Source organism: Emys orbicularis, chromosome 2 (assembly GCF_028017835.1).
Source record: "Emys orbicularis isolate rEmyOrb1 chromosome 2, rEmyOrb1.hap1, whole genome shotgun sequence".
Taxonomy (NCBI): Eukaryota; Metazoa; Chordata; order Testudines; family Emydidae; genus Emys; species Emys orbicularis.
In genome coordinates, this window is record NC_088684.1 from 209,174,784 (window position 1) to 209,188,401 (window position 13,618).

General features: G+C 43.6%; 1 protein-coding gene across 1 annotated transcript in view; it reads right to left on the reverse strand.

Moving 5' to 3' along the window:
• STAC (SH3 and cysteine rich domain) overlaps positions 1-13,618 on the reverse strand; it is a 108,537-nt gene that overhangs the window by 79,294 nt on the left and 15,625 nt on the right. The gene's annotated exons all lie outside the window — the stretch shown is intronic.

The window sequence follows — 13,618 nt, forward strand, 5'->3', positions numbered from 1 at the left end:
TGTAATGACTCCACTCCAGTGAGCTACATAATCCACTCCAAAATCCAACTAGCAACTTGAGAGTTAAGACAAGAGCTTGCAAGGAGAAAACCCATTAATCCTGTAGGCTCTAACAAACAACTCTATTGCTGCCTTCTTAATAGGTGCAACAACAAAGTCATTACAGAGTATTATGCACATACATCCTGGGGAGAATATATGCTCCTTTGTGTTCAAGCCTGACAGAAATTAAAGTACCACACACCAATGTACAGTCCTTGAGTAGCAGGTAAAGCTATTTCAAGAACAGCTGTTAAAGGATGCTGGAAGAGGAATGAATTCAGTGAGGTAGGTTATGTATTTTTTTTTAAACGTCTTCATTTACAATTCAGTGCAAACAGACACAATATTTACTGGGTTTTGTCCTAGAAATCCTGGTTTTAAAAAGAAAAATTAGTGAAGATGAAGAGTTACAGCACTATACGTTTTATCAGAACGACTGTGTAATTTTCCTGTAATTCAGGGTGGCTCTGGTACTGCGTCGGTGCTCCCCGCAAAGAATTAGCAGTGCTATGAAGGGCAGTGGGTGAGGTCTGGTACCTATCGTGGTGTGAGTTACAGAAGTTGGCAGATTTGACAGGCTCTGAAGTCTAAAGAGGGCAAACAGTCAGGGGAAAGAAAAGCATGCTGGGAAAACCTAAGCTGCATCTCCTTTCACGTTCATTTATCTCTGACATACAGCATGTCCGTTTTGCCTATCACACAGTATTATTTCAACTACAGCAACGCTGGGCATTATTTTCTTGGCCAATGTGGTGTAGCATGAAATTTTCCATGCCACATAGAGTCTGTCTGTGCTAACTAGGAGCATTTGTTTAGACTAGAAACTATTTACACTGGAAACAATGGCGATTGGAAGTGATAATTCAAATTAATGGAAGGGAATGAGCTTACATACTTTCCTGAAAGTGCGTGGTACAGGTCTGTAATCCTGGCATGAGACCTGATGTAGTGGCCTTGCGGCTCTGTTATAACCACTTTCCACCTCTGCTCCTCCCTATTTTTTTTTTTATTATGAAGCCTATAGCAGATATAGTGGCCTGGGGCTTCATAAAATGGTGTGTCCCCCGTTATGAACAGGAGGCAGCCTCTACTCTACACCAGGCAGCCATATGAACTGGCACAAGGGATACTCAGGCCCTTTTCCTATATTTCTCCACAGTAAATTCCATTGGTCCGATGAACGTGCAAGGAGATTACGCTGCCTTAGCTCAGCTCTCCAGGTTAACAACAGTCCAGGTTGCTGTGTTGTAAAATTCTCAGCACTCCTGTTTGTACCGGCTTTCCCCCCCCCCCCCCCCCCGTCAGCCCTGCCTGGGTGTGAACATACAGCACACTAGCCTGCCGCTCACTCTGCAACTGCACACTAAAAGTTCTGGAGAGTGTTTCCTGGGAGAGATCCTGACAATCCCTAAAGTGAGTTGTCAGATACATTTTTTTTCTTGGCATCAGGGGCGGCTCTAGCTTTTTTGCCGCCCCAAGCACGGCAGGCAGGCGGTTTTCGGTGGCACGCCTGAGGGAGGTCCCCGGTCCCACGGATTCGGCAGCATGCCTGCAGGAGGTCCGCCGGTCCCGCGGCTTCGGCGTACCCGCTGCCGAATTGCCGCCGAATCCGCAGGACCGGCAGACCTCCCGCAGGCATGCCGCCGAAGGCTGCCTGACTGTCGCCCTCGCAGGGACCAGCAGGCCGCCCCCCGCGGCTTGCCACCCCAGGCACGCGCTTGGAGCGCTGGTGCCTGGAGCCGCCACTGCTTGGTATGCAGAAAGAGCCCTGAGGAGATGTTCAAAGCAAATGCTAAAGTGTTTGCTAAAGACTCACTTACTTCCATTACTCTCCAGAAGAATCATTACCAAACAGAGATTCATAGATTCTAGGACTGGAAGGGATCTCGAGAGGTCATCGAGTCCAGTCCCCTGCCCAGTTAACTACCAAGCACAAGGACAAATTAGCTGCCGATTTCCACAGCTACATCAACTGAAGCTTAATACTTAGAATTTCTCAGCCTGAGAAACACTATACAACAGCACCATTAAAATGGGTCATATCCCCCCTCTTGGGTCTTAAACCGTTGGCCCCCACTAATAGAGTCTCAGCTGAGGTTACTTCATATCCCCAGTGACAGACATGAGATCAGCAATTAAAAAAAATAATCTCCTGGTTGCTATTGAAGTGATTCTCAAAGAAACAAGACCTCATTAGTGCAACCAAACACAGAGAATTATAGCAGCATAAGGTGACTGTAATGGCATTCATTATTGATTTGCTACCCATTTCTGCAGTGCCACATGAAGTTAATTAAATCTCAAACATTACTATGCTTCCGCCATGGGCAGAAGATTAAGCTGTACAATAAAGTGTTTTAGCACAAAAAACAAAACAAAACAACCCACTCACAAAAAACCCTGACTAGTTCGACAGATTAAGATTCATTGAATATTATTTGCTCAGTCTCAGATACAGTATTGTTTACCAGAGAAGAGCTCCACTGAAATCAAGACAGAGAGGCCCAAAGTTTTCAAAAAAGCCACAACCTGAGTGCCACTTGTGTGTGTGCAAATGTATGCATGCAAATGCTCTTGAATGTGCAATTTGTGCACACTGTTACCAAAATGATAGAATTTGCACATTCAGATCCCATTTGAAATTGCACTTGATGAAATAGATGAGTTGTGCACATCTAAATCCTGTAACTTTATATGGAAGTAAAAGTGCAAAAATTGTAGCCTGAGTGGTTATATATGCATAGTAATGAACACATTTGGAAGCCCTAGATCTGATTCTCTATGGTTTTGCACCTTGTGTAGTTAATTACACACGTGTGCAACTTAAGTGCAAAACCTAATACGGCAGTGTTTTTTTTTTGCCCACTATGCATAGATATAAATGACAGCACCAGGTGCATATGTAACACTGACAGACCCCAGTCGTTGGCAGGCGGAATCGAGCCTGGGCCCTCTGCTGCTTAGTGCATGAGCCTCTACTGCATGACTAAAAGCCATGTGGCTCTTAATGAAGGCTTTAGACAAGACTCATTAATCTCTAAGTGGTCTTGGTGCCACTACATGGACAGAGCACCACACCTAGGAGGTGTGTGGGTTACACATAGGCAATGGAGAATCAGGCCCCATGTTTTGAAAGTTTGACTGAAACTATTTATCTGTAACTACATTGTGAGGAGAAATTGGCCCAGTAGAGAACCCTAAGTATGTTATTGGATGTGAATGCATATCTTTGCTTCTGGTTTATCTTAATCTACTAGAGCAGGGGTTTCAAACACGCAGCCCGCAGGGTTATTTCCTGCGGCCCGCCAAGCTCCACCCGCCAAGCTCCCCACGCCCCCCCGGAGTGATTTCCTGCAGCCGCCAAGCTCCCCTCCCCCGCTGCCCCCCCTCCTCCCCAGCGCGCCACGTCCTCGCTCCTCTGCCTACCTCCAGGTGCTTCCCGCCGCCAAACAGCTGTTTGGAGGCGCTTAGCGCTTTCCAGGAAAGAAGGGGAGGAACGGGGAGCCGCATGCTCAGGGGAGGAGGCAGAGAAGAGGCAGGGATTTGGGGAAGGGGTTGGAATAGGGGCAGGGAGGGGGCAAAGTTTTGGTGGGGACTTTGGGGAAGGGGTTGGAATGGGGGCAGGGAAGGGGTGGGAAGATGCGGGGCAGGGGCGGGGCCTCATGGAAGGGGTGGACTGGGGGGGGTCTTTTGTACCTTTATATGAAAAGGTGTCAGTGATGCAGCCCTCAGGCCAATGTACTAGTCCTCATGTGGCCCTCGTGGTGATTTGAGTTTGAGATCCCTGTACTAGAGGGAGGATGATGCAAGCAACCAGCTAATTGGGGAGAGTTGAAGACTTTTGTGAAAATGTAAATGGCAAAAGATGTAAAATATAATCACATATATTATTACACTGCAGTCAAAAGAACACTGATTCTTTAAACAAAGATTTCTGTTTTCCATATCTTTGCAATTGTTTAAGCTAATTCATTTTGTCGAACACTGAAAGAGATCTTAAAAGACATGTCATGAAACATTTACATACACGGTTTGCCTGATTTTTATCTCTTTTATACGAATTTAATGCTGCTGTGAGGCTACTGACTTACTGAAGCTAATATGTTTAGCTGGTGTAAGTGAGATCAGAATCAGGCTCTGTACATTTTCTCTCATCAGAGCAAAAACGTACAGTTTCAAGATTTTTAATCTCTCTCTAGAGACAAGCCCACAACAAAACCCCAGATCTGAACGCCTAAGAATTTTGTCTTAGAAATGCAAGCGGCCAACTGTTTGTTACTTATCTGGTTTAAGATACACATGGAAAGTAATTTGAGCTACAAAGTTTAGACCTAGATCTTGATCCTAGCTCAGTGTTGCTTCTGTTGAAGACAGCAGCAACCCAAACTTCTAGTAGTACTAACCCCAACAATTTGAAAATAATGAGTCAAGGCCTGAAACCCCTCACCCGCCATTAGATAACTTAAAGACATCTCATGATTTTTAAGCCAATAAATGTGGGATACTTTTTTGGTTTTAGGATTTAGGTTTACTTTTTTTTCCTGCAAGCATAAGAGCTAGAAACTTCCACTTATAAATAATATAAAAAGTAAGCTGAGATACTCATGAGTTCAGAAACTGGGGTTTTAAGACACCTCCCTCCCCAACCAAATATTGCAAGACTTACAATAAAATCACACATATGAACCCTAGAAGGCTTGAGTTCACTGTCTGATTTGAAACCTAGGATGTTTCTGTGCTTTTGAAATTAGACACAAAAGTTTGCCAATCCCTAGTTAAAAGCATTATATCATCCAAACAAACTCTGATTGCAACACTGTACCCTGAGGGCAGGACACAGATAACTGCAATAGCAACTTCTAAGAGCTGATTAACCTTTTCCTGGGTATCTTATACCACAATCTCTTCCTCCCCTACTGTCTCACTGAGTTTTCCCACCCCAAAGATTCTGGTAGCTCCACAGAAATAATATTCTCACATTGTTTCTTCTGTTCCTTATTCCCTATAGATTTACTGTGAGTGTCCTGATACCTCTCTGGATTTACTGGCGATCTATTAGAAATAGTGGCATCATTGTAAGCATTGTAAGCAGAGATGCATACTCTGCTCTAACTCTGGGGCCCTAAAGTTGGCTCCTCTCAAATAATAGAGAAATAAGTGGTAGCAAAACTCCCTCGGGTGAAATTGTGCCCTGGTCGGAAAAGGTGCAATTTCCACTGGTTTCAATGTGAGTTGTGCCCGGTTGTACCAGGGCTGAATTTTGTCTTAGAAATGCAAGCGTCCAACTGTTTGTTACTTCTCTGGTTTAAAATACACATGGAAAGTGAGAGGAGCCCAGAGATTTTGGTTCCTTTTTAATTCTGGTTTCATGCAACTAAGAAACAATTTTGTCTGTCCAGGCTTTTATCTCCTGTCTCGCTTGTTGTAACCACCACCTCCTCCTCCACCTCTCTAGCACCACCCACATCACCCTGTTCAGTCCACTTCAAAAATATCCCATGCTCACTTAACTGATGGTGTAACCCCACTCTGAATCCCTCGGCTGGCTTCTCTGCCTCCACCACATCAGTTTTAAGCTTCTTGGGCTCACCGTCAAGGTCCTGCTTTACATTTCATTCACACTCCCCTTCCCGTGGAGTTTACTTTACTCCCAGTCAGATTGCTCCTTGTCTCCTGCTCTCCACCAGCAATGGCAGCAGATTGCACTCCTCTCTCTGGGGCCAGAGGGAGGGTTCTCCCTGGGGGAGGACTGTAATGCTTCCTGGGGGGTGCCCAGGGATTGTGAGGCACATGGCTACCACCTACCCTCAGTGTGAGGAACCCTCGTCTGGGTCTGCTGCGGGTCAGTTACTAGCCACAAACCTCTGGCAACACAAGCCCAGCCTTGCAGGCCCTGCTCTCTCTTTACAGGTTACACCAACCTCTGAATCCTACAAGTGTCACCCTAGAGTGCCCAGCTCCTGTTCCGCCGGCCACTCACAGAATTCCCAGAGGAATTGCGTTCCCAAAGGAACTGTTCAATGCAGCTTATTGGTTACACCACAGAACACAGCTCTGCTTAACACACAGCACTTAGATTTGTTTATAGGGAAACCAAGTATACATTTATTTAACAAAGAACAGAGATTCACAGGATAGCAAACTGAAGTACTGAAAACAACAGGTTACACTCAAAAAAACCATAACAGACATACTGAAGCCTAAACTTAATGAATAAGACACTGTCATGTCACAAGAGCAAAAAGCTCACCCCAAATCCTGCCAGCATATTACAGCCAGGCTTGGCTGGGATCTTCTGTTCATGAAACAAGCACGCTGTCCTCTTGCCTCCTCAGTGGAAAGACCCAGATTTTTCCTTTGTCCCTACAGGTATATTCCAAAAATCCCTGGCCTGCACTTGTAAACAGGCTAACCCCGGCTGCTTGCGCTTTCCTGTCTAGTGGCCTCCCTGCAGACTTTGCAATCACTCCACTAGCATTTTGTTCAAACTGTAAATGGATGCCCATTGTGAACCAAACAGTGCTGAACTAACATGTAAACAGGTAGATCAAGATCTCTTGCCTAAGCCTAACCTGTTTCTCACCTTTTCTGGTGACCAGCCCTAAGCTGCACCCCTTAAGTACAACATTTTCAGTATATACCCAACTCTTTACATATTATCCGTACATACATTTCACAATGAGCATAATGGCCTGTGTGACACAGGCTTTCATCACAGACCTTACCTGACACTCTTTGGTGAACTAGTATGTAAATACTAGTAGGGGGAACCTTGAAAGCCTTATGTACCCCTGTGCCCTCTGCCAGTTGTCACCAAGAGGTCCCTGGGTCACAAGGACAAGCAGGGGTACCAACGCTGCCCTCTCCTGGAAGTTCTGCTTTACAATCTGGAGCAGCATTTGTGGAGGTTGCCCAAGAGACAGGGCAGCCCAGTACATTTCCCAGCCTGCCTAGCTCCATCCTCTACCCAAGCGCCCCCACTGTCAGTTTTGGAGGCTGGCTCTGCACCTCCCCGTGCAGGTAGGCCAGTAAAGGGCTTGTGCCACTACATTCCCACTACAAGAGGGCAGTGAGTGAATTCACTGCATGACTCTCCAAGGCCAAATAGTTTAGCCCTTAGCTCTAGCCATCTCCTCTCCCACTACACTGCCAAAAATAAACCAACAAGAAAAAGATAGCATGCTTCCTTTCCCTTTCCCTTTATTTAGTCAAGTGCTACTGATAGCATGGTGTGAATTACAAATAATGAGGGATATTGAGGAAATTGGACTGAATCGCCCACACATATTTTTTCCGCTGCAAATTTTACAAAAATGCACCAGTTTTGCTTAACTCTGTTCACTGGCAATGCAGAGAATAAAAATGCAGCACTGACAGACCACCAGGTAAACACCCACCCTGCCCTTCCTGACAGAGCCAATTTTTTCCTCCAGCTTTTCAGAGTCATATTCAAAAGCACTAGACTCTTGCTTTGCAGCAAGGGGAGGACTTCAGTGCACGAGGCTCAGGCAGCATTCTCCAGACTCACCAAACAACATGTCAGGTGCATTATCTGTTACCATGAGGACTACGACCAAAAGCACGTCAAATAAGGGGAAGAACAAATGGTTGACAAACAGATGATCTTCTACCGAGTACACTTTGTTTTCTGGGCCAAGAAGCATTCAATTCACATCATCATCTTCTGGGATGCATTAGTGTATATTGATGTTAACCAGAGTTGTTCAAGAACTGCATGTTACATATAGGGCCAGATTCCCAGCTGGTGCTGATTAGCCTAGGTGAATTTGTTTCAGCAGAGGGGTATGCTGATCTACCGCGAGTGAGGATCTGGTCCATGATGTCAGTGAAGTGCTTATGGGACGTAAGCATCAAACATGTTTATCTTGTTCAAATTGAAAAAAATACAAAGACAACTGATTTCACTGCTCTACAGCCAAAATGCTTCTGAAATAAATGTAGTCAAACTTTACTAATTCTGGGTCACTGAGAATGAAAATGATGCTTAAAATTGTTGATTGGCTCTAGTTTTCAAGATATGCTATTGGATCAGTATATACGACCCTTGACTTGGGAATGGCAGCGGATAAGTGAGTTATAAAGGGAAGGGATCTCAATTTAAACCAGAAATGACTAAAATACATCTTTGACTGGATCTATGAATAAATCTATGACTGGGTTTGGACAGTACTTGCTTTTTAGGCAAAACAATGAATGATGCAATCTGAAGCTGGTATTGCGTAATACATGATATGAATTGCATCATGTTATTCCTAGAAGTCATGGATGATGCAATCCTAACGAAGCTTACATCACTCTGCTGAACAAATTGCCCTATATCAGCTCTAGAAATCATACAGTGTCGTGCTCTCTTATTTGTCAGTATTTGATTTTGCAAAGGGACACATTTCTGTTTAGCCAAAGTGAGCAGAGATGCCTCGTACTTGTGTGAACAGTGCAGATAACTTCTGCTATGTTTGTGGTGAAGTGACTTTTGCATCACAAAAGCGCAGTATAACCACTATGGTTAAGAAAGCCTATCACCTTTATTTTGGCTGCAAAATTGGAGATCAGGACAAGAGGTGGGCCCCACACATATGCTGCAACACTTGTGCAACAAATCTTCGCCAGTGGTTGAACGGGAAAAGGAAATCTATGCCTTTTGCAGTGCCAATGATTTGGAGAGAGCCAACAGATCATACCAGCAATTGTTACTTCTGCATGGTGCCTCCAGTTGGGAAAGGTGTGTCAAAGAAGAAAAAGTGGACTGTGCATTATCCAAACATTCCATCAGCTATACGCCCAGTACCCCACGGAGAAGGACTGCCGGTTCCTGATGCACCAGAATCATTCTCACTCGAGTCAGACGAGGAAGAGGAAGAGGATGAAACTTCTGGTCCTGAACCATCAATGTCACAGGACCCACATTTTCTCCCATCCTCCTCCTCTGAACCACACCTCATAACACAAGGTGAATTGAATGACCTTGTCAGGGATTTGGAACTACCCAAGAGTAAGGGAGAGCTGTTGGGCTCCAGACTACAGCAGTGGAATCTCCTGGCAGGTGATGTTAGGGTTTCCATGTTCCGTGACCGTCAAAAGGATCTTGTCCCATTCTTCTTCATGGAAGGTGATCTTGTAGCCTGCAACAACATCGATGGTGTGATGGCAGCCCTCAACATCGTTCACGATCCAGATGAGTGGAGACTGTTCATTGATTCATCGAAGACGAGTCTTAAAGCTGTTTTACTGCATAATGGCAATGTTTTGCCATCAATTCCAGTTGGTCATGCAGTCCATATGAAGGAAACCCTATGACAACATGAAACAACTTTTGAGGTGCATAAACTATGACCAACATCAGTGGCAGCTTTGTGGCAATTTGAAGGTTGTTGCTCTCTTGCTTGGTCTGCAGACTGGATACACAAAGTACTGCTGTTTTCTCTGCGAATGGGATAGTCGTGCAAGAGATTCCCACTACATCAAGAAAGATTGGCCACTCCGACAGTCATTGGAGCCTGGGAGGAAAAGTGTTCATTCAGCATCCACCACTTGTTGAATCAAGGAAGATTTTGTTACCACCCTTACACATCAAGCTGGGTCTGATGAAGAACTTTGTCAAGGCCATTGACAAAATACAAGCAGCTTTCAAGTACCTCCGTGGAAAATTTCCAAGGTTAAGTGAAGCTAAGATAAAGGAAGGTGTCTTTGTTGGTCCTCAGATCCATGAACTTCTTCGAGATGATGCATTTGACCATGCACTGTGTGGCAAGGAAAAGACGGCATGGAAAGCCTTCCAGTTAGTGGCAATAAATTTTCTCGGAAACAACAAGGCAGACAACTACAGGTTGTTGGTGGAAAACCTCCTCAAGGCATACAAAAGCCTTGGTTGCAACGTGTCACTAAAGATACATTTTTTGCACTCTCATCTAGATTTTTTTCCACCGAACTGCGGAGTAGTGAGCGATGAGCACGGTGAGCGATTTCACCAGGACATTGCAACAATGGAGAAACGCTATCAGGGCAAATGGAGACCATCAATGCTTGCAGACTATTGCTGGACAGTGACAAGAGATGCTCCATTTAATGAATACAAGAGACAAGCCAAGAAGCGCCGAGTAGACACTGAATAGGACTAAACTATGTACATAATAGTTTTTTGCCTTTTGTTTCATAATAAATTTTATTTATATAACCCTTTTGCTGATTTTTAAAGTGTTACATAAACAGGACAGGTGAAATATTATCATGTAAAGCAACCATAAACACATGAAAAGACCTAGGTTTACAATTTATGATTAAAACTCTACTATCTACACAATATACATAGACATAAAATGTAAAAACTTAAATATCTTAGAAACAGTAGCCAATCAGTTGTTTTAATTGTCATCTTTGAATTCAGCACATCAAAATACATAATAAATAGCACATTTTATCTCTGAAGCAGACGACGTCTCAAAAATTGTAGACCAGTGTTACTTAAGCCTGGATACATTATTTTTCTGGCTTTGATTTAAAAAGGCATTGCATCAGGATTTTAATAGGCAAATTCATGATTAAAACTATCTCAAAGCCTACATCTCCTTTCAGTAATATTACAGATTTCTGACAGTTTAATGGGACACAATCTAGACCATTGGCCAGATAAAAAGATATTTTAAAAATTCAAGTTAGTTATTTTTGTGTGCGCAAAAACTCCAGGTTAAACCTGTGAGCAAAACAGATTTATTTTCAACATGTACCCACCATGGATATAAATAGGCCAGATCCTCGACTGATGTAAAGTGGTGTAGCTCAACTGACTTCAACTGATGCCAATTTACAGCAGCTGAGACATGGCCCAATGCATTTGTTCAAGGGTTGAATATCCAGCTTTCTTGGGAAAACACATCCTTATCCATCACAGTCAGAGGGAGTGACCATCCCTATAGAATCCGTTATGGCTTATATTTGTGTGGTTTCCCAGCAGATTAGATAGACGACATTATAACTAATACATTTATTTTTGTTTAAGAAAGTCATCAAGCTGCCTGCCTGGATACTGTATTGAACTAGTCAAAGGCAAAATCTTATCCACCATGCCTAATGATAATGGCCAGGCAGGTGGCCTGTTAGCGATTCATTTACATCTCTTGTTCAGTTATCTAATTTAACAAAGAACAGATGACTACAAAGCCTCCAAAATGTACCCTTCGCTATTACATGAAGCTCTGTGTTCATGTTACTGTCACCGTTAGCTTCCTGCTCTCTCCTGACTTTGTGTTCCACACAGCTTTTGAATTGTGTAAACTCTTTAGGGCAGGGCTTATCTTTTATTTTGCCTTTGCACAGTGCCCAACACAATGGAGGCCTGATCTGGATATTACTGTAATGCAATTAGCCATAGTGGAAAAGCTTAAGGAACTCAGAGGGCCAAATCCTAATAGATGTTGAACACTCAGCACTCCCAGTGAAGTCAATGTGAGCTACAATGCTTAGCCCCATTCCAGGTTTGATGTGCATATCTGATCAAAATATCCAAACCAAAGTATCCAAATCTTGATAGGTATCCAAACTGTTTATCCGCTCATCCAAACCTTGACAGTACCATATGAACCTCTTGATAGCTCAGCATAACTAGGCTGGAAATCTCATGTTCCCAAGTACTTCCTGCTCCATTTGGGCTGGAAGCATTGGGGCACTGCAGTTTCTGAGCTTAAAAAGAACAAAGTGCCCATGTATGTGAAAATGCAAAAGAAAGGGGGAAAAGGGGTTTGTGCATGAGAATTTAGTGCCAGTGAAAGATGTCAGATTGATAGTCCTGGGGAATGAAATCTTTTGTCTATTCTGGGAACAAATTCAGCACATAAATTGACAGTACAAGCGTTCCCACACTCCTGTACCAGTGTGCCTCAAACCTTGTCTTTAGGGTGAAAGGGTAGTTCATTCTTCATGCCCATTCAATCCTTGGCTTTTGCTGAGGTTGAGAACAAGGGTACTAACTGTGGTGGTGGTTAATGTGATGTGGACACGTACCCAATGAGCGCTTGTAAGAGAATAATCAACATGCACATAGGCAACTGAACAGCCTTGTGATTAGAGCCAGTCAGAAAAATAGGACTTTTTTTCCATGGAAAATTTTGAATTTTCAGTGAAAAACAGAATTTAAAATATTTTGAAATGCCATTAAAGTGCCTCATGGAAGCTGTAGCTCAGGTGCCTCCTGTTCTCATTCTCTCATATAGGCTGAACTCCCTGGCTGGACACCTCCCACGATGCACTACATGATCTCCCCTCTTGGTGAGAGGAGGCAATGCATCATAACAGTCACAGGGCCATGGTGCATCACAGGAGATGAAATCTATCTGGAGAGACCATCCCATAGTAGAATGGAAGCATGAGATACCCAAACTACAACTACACGGATATAAACTGGCCATCAACAAGTTTAGGCTTGACATTTGATGAAGGTTTCTAACCATCCGAGGAGTGAAATTCTGGAACTGCCTTCCAAGGGGAGCAGTGGGGTCAAAAAACCTAACTGGCTTCAAGACTGAGCTTGATACGTTTATAGAGGGAACGGTATGATGAGACTGCCTACAATGGCATGTAGCCGATCTGCGGCTGCTAGCAACAAACATCTCCAACGGCAAGTGTCTTCCCTAAGAGCTGCAGTAGAGCCACTGCCCCAGTGCAGCTCTGTGAGTGTAAACTAGCCCTTCTTTCAATAGTCCTAAAGCCCTGGTGTGCAACATTTCAACCTCATCTCTCATCAGCTCGTCTGCCAGAAAAGAATTCATCTCTTTGATTCTATAGCTTGCCATTCAAATCATGAAAATTACATTAAAAGTCTGAAAATAAATAACATCTGCTGAGCTCATAGCACTCTGCCCAGTGACTGTCAATTCTTCTTCCTTTGTAAACACGTGTATAAGTCACAACACGTTACAGTTTAAACTAAACACAGAACCTCCATGACCAAAGCAGGTTGTTTGTTTTACAACAGGGCTCGTGAATGCATCACCCTCTTCTGCCTCTTTTCACGCATCACCTAATGAAAAGAGCTGCTGGTCTCAAGAACAGGGAGGGAGACTGTAAATCTTGTAGGCTGTTGAATGTCTTGTTTAACACATGTGGCAACAGTTGCAGCACATCTTCTGCAATTTAGCTTGTAAAAGAACAAACTAAAAAAACCCTTTATGACTCATTTTGTTGTCACTGTGGGTCAGCTGACTCTTCTGTTTGCCCAGAAATCTAATATGAAAGCTGACACATTAAGTAACAGAAGGTTGATAGTAACTTTCTCATTTTTTCCAAACATTCCTGCAACTTTGTTTAAAATACATATATTTGTTTACACCTTCTGGTTTTGTACTTTGGGTTTCACCTCAGTCATCTGGTTGCTAAGCAGCCAGTCTTTGCCATAGTTGGTCCTCATTATGACGGTGCACATGATTAGTATGTCTTTTGCGTCTCAATATGCCCTGAAGTTGCACTGTTATCTTTAAGGTCTCGTCTGGGAATTCATTATTTCACTGCCCCGCTTGGATTTCTCTTTTCTAAATGGTACAGTGATTTCCCAGTTATTTAATAA